This window comes from Gordionus sp. m RMFG-2023, chromosome 1 (genome assembly GCF_954871325.1).
Source record: "Gordionus sp. m RMFG-2023 chromosome 1, tfGorSpeb1-WG-v2, whole genome shotgun sequence".
Taxonomy (NCBI): domain Eukaryota; kingdom Metazoa; phylum Nematomorpha; class Gordioida; order Chordodea; family Parachordodidae; genus Gordionus; species Gordionus sp. m RMFG-2023.
In genome coordinates, this window is record NC_088775.1 from 37,393,291 (window position 1) to 37,411,022 (window position 17,732).

General features: G+C 28.6%; 1 long non-coding RNA gene across 1 annotated transcript; it reads left to right on the forward strand.

The window, feature by feature from the left end:
• Positions 1–15,457: 15,457 nt before the first annotated feature.
• On the forward strand, positions 15,458–16,410 carry LOC135922864 (uncharacterized). Its single transcript, XR_010571056.1, has 3 exons — positions 15,458–15,594; positions 16,097–16,192; positions 16,299–16,410. It is a non-coding gene; the product is annotated as an uncharacterized LOC135922864 (long non-coding RNA).
• Positions 16,411–17,732: the final 1,322 nt, after the last annotated feature.

The following is a 17,732-nucleotide window of genomic DNA, read 5'->3' on the forward strand; positions in this document are numbered from 1 at the left end:
ATCTCGTTATATATCTTTTTTTTCCTCATATGGTTTTACCCGCGGATTCTCCGATAACACCCCCATAGGTACACGATCCCTGGGTAGTTGCGTGCATTGATGTCTAAGATGACACTCTCCCTGACAATTATAACATTTTTTCCGTCTAATCCCATACGTCGGTGGCTGATTTTCCTTCCGGCGTCCTTCTCCCAGGGTCATACCATCGTGCTTCTTGATTAATGTGACCTGGCGATAGAAATTTCCAAGGTCCACAAGTCGTGAGATTGTTTCCATTTCTCGAAGGTGATAAAATATTTGTGGATATCTGGTTCAAGGCTATACGTGGACCTTTTCTTTATTTTGGTGAAATTAGTAGTAATGACTTAATTTTTTTGAAAAAAAAACTTTATAACAACAAAAACTTCAATTTAATAAAAAAAAAATATAATTTACTGGTTCAAGGATATGCGTTGACCTTTTCTTTATTTTAGTTTACAGAAAATGGTAGTAATGATTTCTTGTAAAAAAAAATTGACTTTATAACAACAAAAACTTCAATTTAATAAAAGAAGTATAATTTAATATTTCGGGGAATTTAATTGAAACAAAAAAATAATTTTATAATTTAAAAAAAAAATTTTTTACAAAAAAAAAAATTTTAATTAACTAAACACTTTTATAATTTAATTTTCCTTTACACAAAAACAAAATCAATCCATGATTGCGTTCCAAAACATAAACACGTTTTAAACTTTTCCTATTTCCTTTTACGGTATTCCACACATGCACAGACCATTAAATTATAAACAAGAGAAAAGGGGGGGAAAGGAAAAAAAAAAACTCAACAAAAACTTTTAATTAATTATATCTTTTTTTATTTAAAAAAAAATATTTTCCCAGTACCAATACCAATGTTCAACAACCGTGATTTATCCTATAAGGCTATGAACAAAAATGTATTCACAAAATGAATTACAACTTTTCTATTCCTTTTATTTTTTACCCTTTTATTCATTTACAATACATATATTACCACAATTTCAATCTTTTTTCCTTGTTTATTACCGACAGCCGGAACATTAAACCAGTTTAACTTAACATTACATATACATACATATACTTCAATTTCCCGTAATATTACCGAGATAACCTCCTTATTCAATTTCACTTTTTTACATAAACATCTATCAATAAATTCTAATACCATCATATAATAATACATAAACTTAAACAAAAAAGGTTACCGACCGTTCACGTACATTTTACTCCTTCATGCTTTAACTTTGCATAAATATATATATTTACCACTTTAAGATGAGCCCCTCTCCTATTTGATCCTTTAACTTCCCATTCCCACATAATATATGTTACCCAAACCTTCATTTACATATATTTGCTCGGAAACGAGTCTAATCCTTCGGGATGCACCTTCATTTTATTTATACATATATTTTCATATTTATATTATCATATGAGGTACCTCAGATTTACTTCCGCGGTCTTATATGATCATTGTGGCGCATCACTGTGCCGCCCATTTCTAATTGAATCAAATTCAACTTTGAACCTCTATTTACCCCAACAATGCCCCTGGCTCATTTCTTGCCCTTCCCGTCAAACAAACGAGTCCATACTTTTTCTCCAACTTCAAACCTGATCTTTCGGTCCTCCAACACTCCCTTCTCGTGACTCTCGGCCCTTAGAAAATCTAGGGGAACCCTAGTCCTCCGACCCAAAAACAATTCAGCAGGTGTCACTCCCTCCTTATTCCTAGAATTGAGGTAATACAACTGGGCCAAATACACCCCATTCCCCTGATTGCCGGCCTTTCTTATCCAATTCTTAACAATTGCTACCATCCTCTCAGCTTGACCATTTGAGCTGGGATGATAGGGCGGGGTCAAAATGTGTCGAATCCTAGACTCTTTACAAAACTGCTTGAAATTTTCGCTAACAAAGGCAGGTCCTCCATCAGATACAATGGTATCCGGCAATCCAAACCTGGCCATTAATGCCCTCAATTTCCTTACCACAATTTTCGTGGTATATCCATGTACCTCCTTGTACTCTATCCATTTCGAATACGAATCCACTACTAAAAAATACGACCTTTTGTCTAAATCGAAAAAATCAACATGTAAGCGTTCCCACGGTTTTCTCGACCTAGGCCATATCTGACCCACCTCCTTTCGGGGCATCGCCGCACACGAATTACACGGTTCACATGTCCTTGTGATATTTTCAATATCTTTTCCCATACCCGGCCACCAAACATATTCACGGGCCCACGATTTCATCTTCCCTTGACCTTGATGTCCAGCATGTAACAAATTTAAAATTTTACTCCTTAATTTGAACGGAATTACAGCACGATTACCCCTCATTAAACAATCATCTATCACAGACAATTCCTCCTTCACCTTTTTAAAAACTTTACAATCCTCCTCCCAAGTCTTTTTCCCCATTACACATAACTTTATCCTAGTCATTTCTCTATCTCTCAATGTACTCAACTTAAGATCCTCCCAATTGGTAGGACCCCCTTTGAGCATATGCGAAAGCGAACAAACCAGTGCTTTTTCACTGTTTCGAACCTTATCCTTGTTCCCTTCATCATTTTCTTCACTTAATCCTAATCGGGACAAACTATCAGGCAAACAATTCTCTTTACCGCAACGATATCGGATCTCCACATTAAAGCTGCCCACCAACAACAACCAACGTTGTAACCGGGGAGACATCATTTCCTTTATTTGAGGCATCTACCGCCAAAACAATTTCCAAGTCATTATCAAAACACACCAAAACTGGCTCTTTTCCAATTTTTTCCTTTAAAATTTCAAAAGCAATCTGCTGTACATCCTTCCACTCATAATGAATTCCTTTTTTCAATAAATCATATAACGGCGCCGCCACCTTTGCAAAATCTTCCACGAATCTATGGTAATAATTGACCATACCCAAAAAAGACTGCAACTCAGCCTTAGTGTCAGGCCGTTTCATGTTCGATATATTCTTCAAATTTTTATCCAAAGGTTTCACTTCAATTCCATTAATCCGATGACCCAAATATTCAACCTCCATTACCCCCAGAACACTTTTCTCCTTACTAGCTCTCAAGCCTTTATCACGAATTCTCCTAAACACTTCCTCCAAACGTTGATTATGCTGCTCCGGCGTCACTCCAGTGATTAACACATCATCCATATAGTAAAATACTCCTTCCAATCCTTGAAAAACTGACGCCATGGTCCGTTGAAAAATGGGAGCAGATACACTCAACCCAAATGGTAATCTACAAAACGCAAACAACCCCTTTGGAGTCGTTATCGTCAATAATTTACGGATCTCCTTTCTCAAAGGTAACTGCAAATACGCCGACGAAAAATCCACCTTGGAAAAATATTTCGCACCCTTCAACTGAGCCAAAATCTCTTCAATCCTAGGCAATGGATATTTAACCTCCACCACCCATCGATTTACCGTGACCCTGAAATCCGCACAAAGTCTCAATTTACCATTTGCCTTTTTAATAGGCACTAACGGAGTTGCCCAATCGCTATATCCCACAGGAATAATAAAGCCGTCCTTCACCCATCAATCTAATTCCTCATCTATCTCCTTCCTCCATTCGAAAGGAACTCGCCGACAAGCCAAAAAGATCGGTGAAAAACCCTCCCTCAGTTGAACATCAACTTGATAATTATTTAAACAACCTAATTTTTTATCAAAAATAATGCCATACTGTAGAATAGGAATAGCTTGATTAACCTTATTCCAATCCTCTTTTCCCCCGGCCACAATTTGCTTCTCATTTCCCTCATCATTATGATCCAACTTACTCGATTTCTCCATTATCTCCTCCGAAATTTCACAAATTTTATTATCAGTATTATCCAAATTTTCACTCTCTCCAACATCCATTATTACATTATCACTAGTATCAAAAATATTCCAATAATTATTGGGAGGACCAAGCTTGGTAATCCAATCCCACCCCATAACAGTCTCAACATTTTCCTTTACTACCCATAAATCAAGGAAAAATATAGTATCATTAAGATTAACCCCCAATTTGGCCTTTCCCAACACAGCGACTTCCGATCCATCAAACTGCCTGACACACATAGCCTCTTTTTCCAGTTTGCCCCCAGGCCAATACTTATAAAAATTCTCCTGCGACATTAGAGAAATACTAGCCCCGGTGTCAAATAGCATTTCTATATTCCTATGATCAATCCTCAAACTAACCCTCGGACACAAACATGGTCCATCTAATTTTTCCGTCATTAAAATATCATATGTTTTAATCGGAGAATCAGCGTTTATTTTATCTAAAATAATATTTTCATTGGCATTCTCATTGCCCCTTAAATTCAACTCGGGACAATTACATTTCTTTTAACAAGATTTGTGGGACATCTTTCCCGAATAAAATTCTTAACATCCCTTCTAAAAGAATAACGAACAACATTCCTCGGATATTGTTCCCACCTAAATCGACTAACCTCCCTCTCAGAGAAATTACGAGAATGATTTCTTATTTTAATTCTATCATTTCCCTCATTTCGACTAATAATATTAAATGTTTTATTATACAAATTTTTCCGAACTCTCGGAGCCCCGACTCCTATATGATTCACCTTGCAATCATATAGTCAACACGAATTTCGTGATACTTCCATGCAGTCCACAGCTACATGTCCCGGCCTTTTACATTTAAAACATAATCTGGCCCCATTTAAACTAATCATTTTTACATTAGCATTTCCTATTTCAGGTCTCTTTAACGGAAATCCATCTTTAAACCTATGCTCTGGGACTACGCAGGTATCCCTTTTATGTCCTCGCCATCCGCAACGATGGCAAATGATCATTTCCACAAATCTTTTATTTTCCTCGTAATCATTAAATTTCTTATTCATATTTCTATTATCCACTTGGCTCTTAACCGTACTTTTGCTTTCCTTTATCAACGCATTGATGGCTTCTTTCATTTCTTTCATTTCCAGGAGGATCCTATCTGACCTCTCCCCAACATTTCCAGCCTTGATTTCCTCTAAAACATCTTTTAGATTACTTTCCATCCAAGTCTGCTATTTTCTTCCCATAAATATCCGATATTAAATTAAAATACGTTTCCTCCATTTTCTTTTTATAAACATCTGACACCGCAGTGTCCTTCTTCCAATTGCAATACATGCCTGCCAGTACCGCAGTACCCCTTTTTACCAACAATTTCAATATAATAATCAATAAATACATCATTAATAATATTCCCACAGTAATCAACTGTTTACCTAAATCCAATTCATTAAAGTTCTTATACATAAATTTATAACCCAAATCCTTATAAAAGAGAACCTTATCCCCAAAACTATGCTCCCCACTAGGCCTAAAAAAATAAACCATTTGCTCATAAATTTTTTTAATTAATACTAATAATCAATTACAAAAATTTAAATATTTGTAGAAAATATTAATACAGCACCTTAAATAAAAACTTCTCTATCAGAATCGTATAATGGTTAGTACAAATGCGCAGTCAAAAATTCTTAAAAAAATTATATAATTAAAAATTTTTTGTTTTACCTTCTAAACCGAATAACTCCTAGGAAACTATCAGCGTCACAAGACACCACTAAAAAAATTAAGACTTTATTCGAAATCTAAACTTACACACTAAAAAAAAAAATCCTAAACACAAACTAAGAGAAAAAACAGAAACAACTCAAACAAACTCTCGAAACTACAAAAATCACAAAGCAGACAAAAATATAACTCACCAATGATCTCTTTATTAATAATTAAATTAAATCAAAATAAAATAAATTCGTCATTTTAATATAAAAAGAAATTAATTCCCAACAATAAAAAAAAAATTAATTTCATAAAAAAAATAATAATAAAAATAAATCCACATATAATATATTACATCTAATTTTTCTATCCAATCAACCTTATTTTAATCGGTTGATTGGCATTTCGCGTAAACAAAAAAATATAAAATGTACGTATTTACAAATACGACATTAACAATAAAAAAATATTAAATAATTTTATTTGTACCATTCATTATAATTAATCAAACATATTTTTAATTTGGGAGGCTAAACCTATTGTAAAAAAATTTTATTTAAAAAAAAGTTAGAAGGGAAAATAAATAAATTTTTTTTAAAATAATTTTTAATAAAAAACACTGGGGTGATTAAAAAAATTATGTTTAGTTTTAATAAAATAAATTACTATTGTTAAAAAATAATTTTTTTTAACAATAGAGGGTAGATAAAGGGAGAATGTAAATAAATAAGGTTTTTCGAAAAATAATTTTTAATAAAATCAAATTTATAGAATTTTACATTGTGGATTTTTTTCCTATATATATGTCGTAATTTTTAAAGGGATCATGACTATCCGGGATCTTGATTTAAAGCGATCCCTTTAAAATTTCAATTTTTTAAAGGATAAAGAACTATACGATATTATCACTGGGGCAGATATTGACCTCCAGTTGAATAAATCTTTTGATTAGCTATCGAATGATACCCTATACTAGACATATCTTATATCATAAGGCCAAAAAAAACAAAATTAAAAACGCAACGAAACTCGTGGAAAACGCTTTTAAAATAAGATTCCTCTTTATCACGATTAAAACGTGATAATCCCGTATTATCATTCCTTAATTATCAACCCTAGTTTTTTAGTTATCCCTTTAAATCCCGTGAAGATCCCGGATAGTCATGATTCCTTTAAAAATTACGACATATATATGATGATTTAGGGGTGGCAAAAAATTATATTAATTTTTATCTTTCATAATTTGTAAAGGATTTAAACGTTACTTTTGCAGGTACGAATCATATAATGTATTATAAAAATATTTCAACTGTCCGATAGAAATAAAAATTTAGGCCGTATAAGCATTATATAATTATAAAGTTTAAGGAAAAAAAATTTCCCTTAGATTCATATAATCTATAAAATAAAGCCACCACTATAACCCCTGGGCATTATATTCTCGATTTCCCCTATAGTTTTTTAGTGTTATTAAGGTAACTAGTTTAAAAAATAGCTGTAACTAGTTATATTTTAAAAATTCTAAGTAACTGTAACTAGTTACATTTTTACCAATATAACTGCTAAAAGTAACTAGTTACTTTTAAAAATATGTTTTTTATAAATGTATATATTATATTCAGATAATTGATTTTATTTTTAAAGTTCTTTTATACATCTATATAAAATATTATCATTTATAAATGAAATGCCTTTGGCTTTCGATTTATTATTTAATGAATTAGAATTGTTTAGATTTAAATCACAAGATCGTGATTTTATTAAAGAATATTGCAGTGTAAATTTAAATTAATGTCTTATAAATAATTTACAATTAAAAAAAATTAGTTTATGCAACCTCTAGCTAAATCTATTGATATACTAGATGACAAAAAATATAAGTATCAGGGTTATTATACCCCAAAAATAACACCTATACTTATCTGTCTGGAGGGTGTTGAAGAATTAAAATATTATCAACCTAAGATTAGCTAGTATTAAAAAAAGGTAACTTAAATTAAATAATTATTTATAAATTTATAATAATGGCTCATGTTCGCAACAAACATCATTAGATATAGTTATTTTTTGATAATGCATCTAAAATACTCTTTATTAAATATATAGTTGTTATTATATCAAGTGCTCATATAGAGCGTTTATTCAGTCTAGGGAAGCTCATCCTTGGAGAGAAACGAGCGCGTCTCCTAGATAAAAATTTTGAGTTGTTAAAAGTAAAATAACATTTATTAAACTTAAATTTTTATGAAAAATATATGTTTTTTTTCAATGATATATGATATGAGATATTTTTATTCGATGTAATTATAAATATTATATTGCAGTCTGAAAATTTATTCATAAAAATTTTCTAGAATAAAAAATGAAGATTATTTTTTAATATCTATTACTTTGGTGCAATTATAAAAAGAACGGGGTAAAGCGATTGACGGTGTAAAAATGTTAACGCGAATAACTTTTTAACCCTTGATCACAAAGATTTTAAATTTGATGTGATGATGCATATCTAATTTCTTACTTATGTTCATCTTTTAAAAAACTTAATCATTCTTTAGTATATTTTGCTATTAGTAAAATATACATATCATCAGGATACTAAATTTAGTAAAACCTTAAAGTATTACCTTAAATTAATATTTATCTGACATCTATAGTTATACTAGAAGTCGAGCAATAACGATATTTATAATATATATCATCCTGGGGTAAATATTATAATTATTCATATTAAACTAATTTATAATATTTTTTAAATAAAACGATAAATATATGACAATTATTAATTTAACCACTATACCCCAGTGCAAAAGTAGGCCTGGCCCAAAGCTGTATAAAAAAAATTCAGACCGGGCTTAAAAAGTTAGGCCCGATGCTAATAAGTAAGATAGGATGGGATCAATCTAAAAAAATAGGAAAAATATTTATAAAATATTTACTTTTTTAATGAATATATTCGGATAAAATTTGTCTATCACAAAACTTTGAGAAAAAAAATTAAAATATAAAAAAAATTAATTCTTATTAATTAAATTTTATAATAAATTTATTTATAAACAACTTTAAAAAAAAACTTTTATTAATTAAAGTTTGTATTAAACAAAATTACAACCTCAACCAGGCATCCACTACCCTCTCTCCCTTTTCATTTTATTTTAACAACAACATTTTACATTCCCTTTTACGGCCTGGCTGAGAATACATGGACCATTATAATATACACTGGGAAAAAAACGAAAGGGGAAAAAAATCAAAAAAAAAATCAAAAAAAAAATCAAACGTACCGCAAGAAAATCATTATTTCTTATTTTATAACACATAAAAACTTACACAAAAATAACGTTTTTATCTCCTTTTTACAATAAGCATTTTACCGTTCATTCCACTTTTTCTTTTAAATTTTATTTATGTACCACACCCATAATACTTTTCTTTCTATACTACCATACATAAAACATAAACCCAAAATAAGCATGTTTTTTATAATCCTAATTCTCCATAAAACATACAAGAATATCTCCTTTTTACCAAACGATTTACACCATAAAGTTAAAACTTAATTATTACAAAAAACTGGCATACCAATTTTGCCATTACGAACATGAAAGAATTAATATCAATGACTTTGCATTTTATCAATACCTCTTACTACCATCGTGTAATAATACATAACTCATTAAACCTGTATTTTATCAATACATCTCACTACTATCGTGTAATAATGAATGCACCAAAACAAAACAAAAAAAAATCAACAGTTCACGTACATTCTAATTTCCGTTTAAGCTACTCTCGACAAAAAAAAGGATATCTCGAAATTAACAGTTCTCTAGGGTTTTCAAAGCATTTTTTTCAATAACGCTATTGTTTATTTTTATTAATAGGTTCGTATATTTATAATATGTACCTTACCTAGTTCATTTATTGAATAGAGCAATTCAATAAAAAAAATATTTCAATAAACTGCTTTTAGTACCTCTTTCTGGTAAAATCACCTTACACATTTTTTTGTTTGGTGAAAAAATTACTAATTTAGATTACTGATATTTTATATAAATATTATTATTAGGCATTTAGCATTATTCACACAAAAAATTAGACTTTAAAAGCTTTATTTAATAGACATATAAGGCGCTTAATAATAATAGAGAGGTGAGTATTGACTGGCCATGTATTGATTGGCCATAATTCGCACATTCACATAATCATATTAAAATGAAAAGCTCTTGCAAAACAATATTAGCTGAAATAAAATGATGAACAAGCTATTGAATGTTTAGTAAAATTATAATTAAGATTAAATAGATGTGGTAATAAATTGAGATTTTAATACTAATTAAATTAGTGTATAATTAATTTTTTATATAACTTAAATAAAAATGTTGAAATATCAATATAGGTCTTTTACAATTATTTCATATTGTAATTTTATATTTATAATAAAATTCTTAAATAAAATATCATGGCCAGTTAACACATAGTATATGGCCCTGGCCAGAAAAACAACTTTCACATAATCTCATTTAGCTCATAAAGTATTATACATAGAGCTTTGATTTAAATTTTATTTTAAAGATTAATATTTAGGCTATGCATTGATATAAAATTTGTTTGGTTAAACATAAATTTTAAAACCTTTTTTTCAAAAAAGCAAAAACATGGCCATTCATGGCACATTTCCCACATCTTGACCAATTTTGAGAGAAATCGGTCTAATAGATAAAAAGTTAAATGGTGGGTACAAGTCTTCAAACATGGCCAATTATGTTAAACATTTCCCCTATAAGTTTAATGCAATTTTTAATACTTATGTGTATGTATATGTCCACTCCAGGGATATAGACATGCATACCTTGAGTGATAATTATTATTAAAATCAAAAGATATTATAAATATCTTTTATTTGATACCCCCCCCCCCCCCTCAACACAATATACCCATCAAAACCAATAATAAATACTTTCATCTAAAAGCTATAAAAATTAGCTATTATTTATACCCATATCGATATTTTGTTTTAATAAAAATATTCATGACCCCCCAGACCTAGACACGCCCATTAGGAAGAGATTGACCTCCTGTTGAGCTGATTTTTTGATTAGCTCTCAATTGATATCCTTAGACGTTTTTAGGAGAAACTGTACGTATACGACCAATATTATAACCATTATAGAGAGGTTTCCGTGATAATTAGAAATTTAACTATATCCGTATTTGGGACAAAATTATAAAAATTTTTATGGATTGGACTGGACTCGGAAAATATTCCTCAAAATATAGACTTGGATCTTGCTTGGGAAAATCCTTTAAAAATCATTATGGGATGTGCTAGGAAAAAATTTTCAAAATTATTATGGGTTTAGCTGGGCTTGAGAAATTTTTTTTTTAAATTATAAGGTTAGGGACGCTTGGAATTTTTTTCTAAATATTGTGACCTAGCAAATCGCGATTCATCTCATATTAAGATTTTGAATAAAATAGATAAAGATTATACGTCATATTTTTTTTCAAGTAAAAAATCAATGCGATAAAATGAACTAGTTTTTTTTTTTAATGTTTTTATAAACTTTATTCGGTAAAAAAATTAAAACATGAACATGAACATTTATATACACTATTGAATTAAAAATATATATTAAAAACAAAAAAATCAATATAAAAACATATAATTAAAAGAAGGGAAATTAAGAAAAAAAAAATTAAAAAATTATTAAAAAAAAAGAAGAGGGATATCTAATTAGGTGTGGTCCACGGGGCTTAATGACCCATGAATGGATATACAGTTTGAATGGCAGATTTCGATTGAAATCCTTTGGCGGAGGTAGAAACCTTCTTTCGGATCACCTGTGATTAATCGTAACCTTTGCCCTATTGTTTTGAATAATTTTAAGGCTTGGGGTCAGAATGATCCACAGGTGTCTGAGACTACCGGAGCGAATAAAATATTATTAAGGTGGCAATATTTATTTGTTTTTGTATTCTCCGCTTTTGAGATGGAGTTGGCAGAAAAAGATCTGGCAAAACGATCAACGCAGGTATAGTCTCAAGCGAGAGGTAAACCTTGGTTCCAAGGGACTAACGTCAAACCATCCGGTCTGGTTTGATTATCTGAGCTAAGACCGGTAGGTTCCAGTGTGGAGGGAGTATTTGTAGATCTCAGCGTTCTATTGATTATTGAATTAATGGCATAATGTCTAGGAAGTCTGCCTTTTGAGAAACGACAGTGTAGGGGGTGGTGTCCTAGACTATCAATGTGAGATTCACATAGGACACAAGTCGTAGGGGTTACGATATCGCAGCCTAAGCGAAAGCCTATAGCTATTCTGAGTTCTTCGTTGGTAAGTAGTAGGCCTAGATTAGAGCTAGGGATAGTTTATAACCATTCATATCCAAGATGGCATATGGGTGGAGCTGGATTTATTTGATCTGATAAAAGGGTCGTATTATGGACATCGAGTATGCATGGGGTTGAGCTTGGGTGGAGAAAAAGAGATGGAGATTTTCTTTGAACAGCTTTGAAGTGTAAGTAATCGACGCAATTTTCAAATTTTTTAAATATGTAATGACTGAAAACATTCATTCTTGGTCTTGATGGGTATGACTTCGTCTAGAGGTAAATAGAGGAGGGGGTAGGGGAGAGGGTAATGCCCATAAAATACAAACGAGGATCAATACATAAAAAGCCTAAAAAATAATAGAGTATTATTTAAAAATTATAAAATATTTCACAATTAGCAATTTTTGAAAATGATATTATAATATATACATGTATTTTAAAAAAAGATTTTTCCCAAGCTAAAAATATGACTGAAACGATTAACCTACCAGCTTCCAATAAAGAAAACATTCAACTATATGGTATCACTAAAAATTAAATGTTAATTGTTTATTAAAATACATTAGCAATCAAATTATCTTCATCTCAAAATATTTCAAAAAATATGTTAGGCACTCAAGTTAAGATACCAGAGAGTAAACATTTTATTTTTTATATTTAATATAAAAAAAAAATAGCAACAAACTTATATCATTTTCAAAATATTAAAAATTAAGGCCCTCATTCGAAAACTATTACAGCTATATTTTGTGTTCATTTTCAAAATATTAAAAATTAAGGCCCTCAGTCGAAAACTATTACAGCTATATTTTGTGTTTTAATTTTTATTAAATATAAAATAAAAATAGCATTCGATTTATCTTCATCTCAAAATATTTCAAAATACATACACGTACGCAGGAATTTGGTCTGGGAGGGGGGGATAATAAAATTTTTTAAGAAATATTATTGTTTTTTAAAAATATCAAGCATAAATTTATTAGGACTAATAACTATTTCTAATACACAATTTTAAATTAATGTGAAATATAAAAAAATTATATGTAAAGAATCACTTAAATGACCCAAAATAGAAATTTGAATTTTTTGAGCTTTAAAATTTATATATAAAGTATAAAAAATTTTAATGTTAGAAATATAAATTAATACACAAAAAGCTTAGGGAATAATTATATTTTGTATGTTATATATTTACAATGTAAAATCCAATCTTCGTTGGGATTGAGCTAATTTTTCAATTATCTCATCCTTGCTTGTTGTCAAATGACTATGAATATTCAAAAGATCCAAACCTTTCAATCTACTTTCAAAAGTTGTACTTCTTGGTATGTTTTTCAGAGACCTGCAGGCCGGCCGGGCCTGAAATTTTTTAAAAAAAACACCCGGGCTGAGCCTGAATTTTTTAAAAAAACATCTAGGCCGGGCCTGAAAATTTTTTTTAAAAAAATATCCGGGCCGGACTGTATATTTTAAAACAGCCTATATTTGAAATCGTTATTATTAGCTATAAAAATCAAAAATAAATATAATTTATTTTAAAAAAATCCGGGTCGGACCTGAAAATTTTATTTTAATAAAGGCCAGGCCGGGCCTGAAAATTGAGCTTAGCCCTAAAAATCTTTAAAAAATCCGGGTCGTGCCTAGCAAATGGTACCTCTGCAGGGCTCTGTTATTCTTCTTAAAATGAGAATGTTCTCTCATTAATTTACTATTGAAAAGAGTTGCTAATATATATAAACCCTTTTTTTACATTGGGAATATAATCTAAAATGTGTTTGAAATAATGCAGAGCATCCATAGCACTTTTTGGGACTGTATCAACCATAGTTAATCTTATAAACATAGTTATGCTAATAAGGCATCATAAGATACTTTAACATCTTCATGATAAAAATCCAACAAATATTTTTTTTCTATCACCATCTGAAAAAGGTTTGGAAGGCATGGAAATAATATTTGCAGATTGGTAAGTGCTGCATAATGAATTAAAAACCATTCATTTATTTGGTTTATAAATGTATTTGAATCTAAGATATTCTCTTCTACTGATCCTATATTAATGTTTTAACTATGAGCTTGCCTTGCTGCAAGTCGAGTGAGACAAATATTAAACACGTATAGCTCTGCTTTTAACTTAACAATAAACATATAAAACATGAAATTCTTCATAAACATTAGCCCTAATTTCCTTGAATTCTAATAAAATGCTCTCCGCTATTCTCATCTTCTTAATCAAGTCATCATGTTTTTGAAAAGTAATACATAAAATAGTTGTACATTCTAATGAGAAATTTGGAATAAGCATTGAATCCAATAATTTTCTTGCTTCTAAGGAAAAATTTCTTTCAGGCCATTGTGATATGTCAGTAATAGCAAATAATCGGCTCTTCTAACTCCATAAAAGCTGTTACTGCTTGATGGCGGAGACTCTATCTCGTAGGACAAGGTTGCAATATCTTTCTCCCTGTTGGACAATTTCAGAATAATTATTATTTGACTAGAAATTTAAAAATGGTAGATAAATATTACGCCACTAAAAATTTGAAAATAATAAGATAATATTACCCCGGAAAACTTGAAATCGAAATTAATTGATAAACTTAGTTATGAATGTGATAATAAATGTAATTAAATATATATTTTATATGAGATAGGAATAAATATTAACAAATATAAATTAATATACTGTGTAAATTTAATTCAAAACATTTCCATATTTATTAATTTATTTGAAAATAAAATTACTTGACTTGTAAAAAGTTGTTAAAATAACATATTTATATATTCTTATCAATTTTTACAAGTTAAAATTTTTATTTACAAACGAGTTAAAAAATATGAAAATGTTTAAACTAAATCTGCACAACACTCTAAACAAAAATATTTTTGAAAAAATATATCCGGCATCTGCATTTTTTGGCTTTGGGGGAGGGGGTATGTCCCCCTGCCCCATGCCCCCCCCCGCTGCTTACGCCAATCAAAATATATCTTAGGCACTCAAATTAAGCTACCAAATAGTAAATATTTTTCCTTTATTTTATATAACAAAAATTATAACAACCAAAACTTTAGCCTGCAATGAATATTCTCTTCAAAATCTTTCAAAATTTTTTAGGAAACCATAAATAAAACAAATAGTTATTATATATTTAGAATGTTTTATTAAATTTAAAAATAAATATAAATGTTTTAAATATAATAATTTGAAAAGGTATTCTTCTCATAATTACTCAAAAAATGTTTTAAAGTAGAAAAATCTTTTAGTTCTAAATTATATCTTAATTCAGAACGCCTTTATTTAACTAACAGCAAGTTATTTTATTTTTTTATTCAACACGCTTGTTTTTTTTTCTGTAACAAATAAATATTAAAATAAATTTTTTATGTATTTTTTTATCTAAATATGGTAATTTTAAAATTGATGCTTTTATTATTTAATATTTTTTTTTTCGTGTAATATCGATCGATAAGGCTTTCTTTTTTCAATTTATAGTCAACAGTTGTTATTATTTTTTTTTGAAATTTATAAAATATTTCTTTAAAAAAATTTCAAAAATATCAATCCATAAAAAAAAATCATTATTTTCGAAAAATAACAGAATGAATAACTGGAAAAAAAATCTTAGGAAAAAATATCCCATCCTGAAAATAATTCCCCTGAAAGTAATTCCCCTGAAAATAATTCCCCGGAAAAAATGGTTAGCATTTTTCATTACTTTTGGCAGTATTTAATTAAAATTGGACAGTAAAAAATATAATTTTGCAAGTTTTATATTGATTTTGTATTCAGTCAGTTAAATTCTTCAAGTAGGTAAATACTTTAGTAAAATAATTTTATCAAATAGAGGGAATTAGATTGAATTGCAAATTTCCTATTTCGCCACAGAATTTATAATTATATTATTTAATAGCTTATCCTTATAAAAACAAAAAAGGGCGCTATTTAAGAGTTAGTAAATTGTGAAAAGCCTCTTATCTCCAACTGATGTTTAAATTTTTAATATATTTCTAAAAAAATGATTAAAATTTGTGTAAAAATAATTTTTTTTTGAAAGTATAAATTTGATTTTCAATAAATATCTAAAAGTTGATGGACATGTGTAAAGGTGAAGTAGATTTATTTAACTTTCGTTTTATATTTAAAACCTCAAATCCTCGAAGGAATTTGACTTTAAAAAATATTTCTATTTAATTAAATAGAGCAGATCCGGGTCAAAAAATGATATGAATTTATGCCGGGCCAAAATAAAAAATCTGAGCTGGTCATAATATTTTGCATAGTATCAGAGAGACTAGGTATTCAATCGTTTATTTTATAAATATTGCTTTGTTTAATTTTCACTAAACCTGGGATCAGGATAAGTCCATAACATACATTATATTTAATTTTGAAATTTTTAAGGTGTTGATATGAACTTTAACTATTACATGGACAAAAAACATGCAAACATTGATGTTATATAATGTTGATCTAAGGTAGAATTAATAATTTTTCAAATATATTTTAATTTATATAAAATATAAATTACAGGCATAATTTAAAAAATAGATTTTAGTATAATTCTTAGAAAATATTTAACCTCACTTAAGTATATTAAGGTTTAGAAATAAATTATTTAAGGCTTTGGCTATGTTAAATTTTTATAGAAATAATGTAGTTTTGAATAAAAATTTTGTATTTAATTGTTAAAAATCGTTAACTTTTAATATTTTTCCTTTCAAATTATAGTTCGTAGTGATATTTTATAGATTATGGCTAAAGTTTTATTTAGATTTTTTAGGGTAAAATGATATTTACAAGTTTATATTAACTTATTTACAAAAGTCTTCTTCCCACTACGCCTAAAAATAAGTAAGTATATATTTATCTAAGGTAAATTCAATATAATATTAATAAGGATTTTAAGATATATATATAATATAATTAAGATGTTATATCTTAGAATGAAATTGATCTATTAATCTTATATATAAAAAGATATTTTATTTATCTTATTTTTAATTCTGTTAATTTTATTCTATATAAAATTATTAATAATTTTAATCATCTGATATGGGGTTATTAAATAATTTCGCGATCAATGTTATTTTAATGGAGGAATATTGGAGGCTATTATTATCAATTTCTTCTTCAATATGAAATATAGTAGGAAATAGTAAATGTAATTTATAAATGCTAAGCTTGAGATATACACAAAATCAAAAATATCCTTTTATTAAATTCTTATTACCATGAAGAAATACATTGAAATCTATTTTAAAATGGGTTAAGTTCTAATTAGATGTTTGTGACAAATATATTTTGTCAGGTCTACGTGAAAATAATGGTAAGAAAAAAAATTCAAAATTAAATTGTATCATGAAAAATGTTGGTCAAAACGTGCCAAATTCTAATATTTTAACAATTTGAAAATCTTTATAACTCAAGACTTATTTTCTGAAATATACATTCATCCCTATATTCGAATGCATATATTATTGCAGTTAATTTAATTATCCATTCATATTGGCGATAATCTTTATCATATTTTATATTGTAATTATTATCCATATGCAACATCATTTATCATCAATTTATTTGAATCTACTATATCATAATATAATTAATATATAGGGCATGAGCTGGTATTTGGAGAATTATCTAGATTTGGTAGATATTTTACTATCTGTCAGTGATAAAGTAGGAAAAAGAAAGTTTTGTGAAAGCCAAAGGCGTATAATTTTGAGAATTATAAAGTTTTGCTGTCAGTCGCTGACATTTAATATATATAAAATATTATTTATATATTATTTTATTTTATTTTATTATATTATATTATTTTATTATATTATTTTA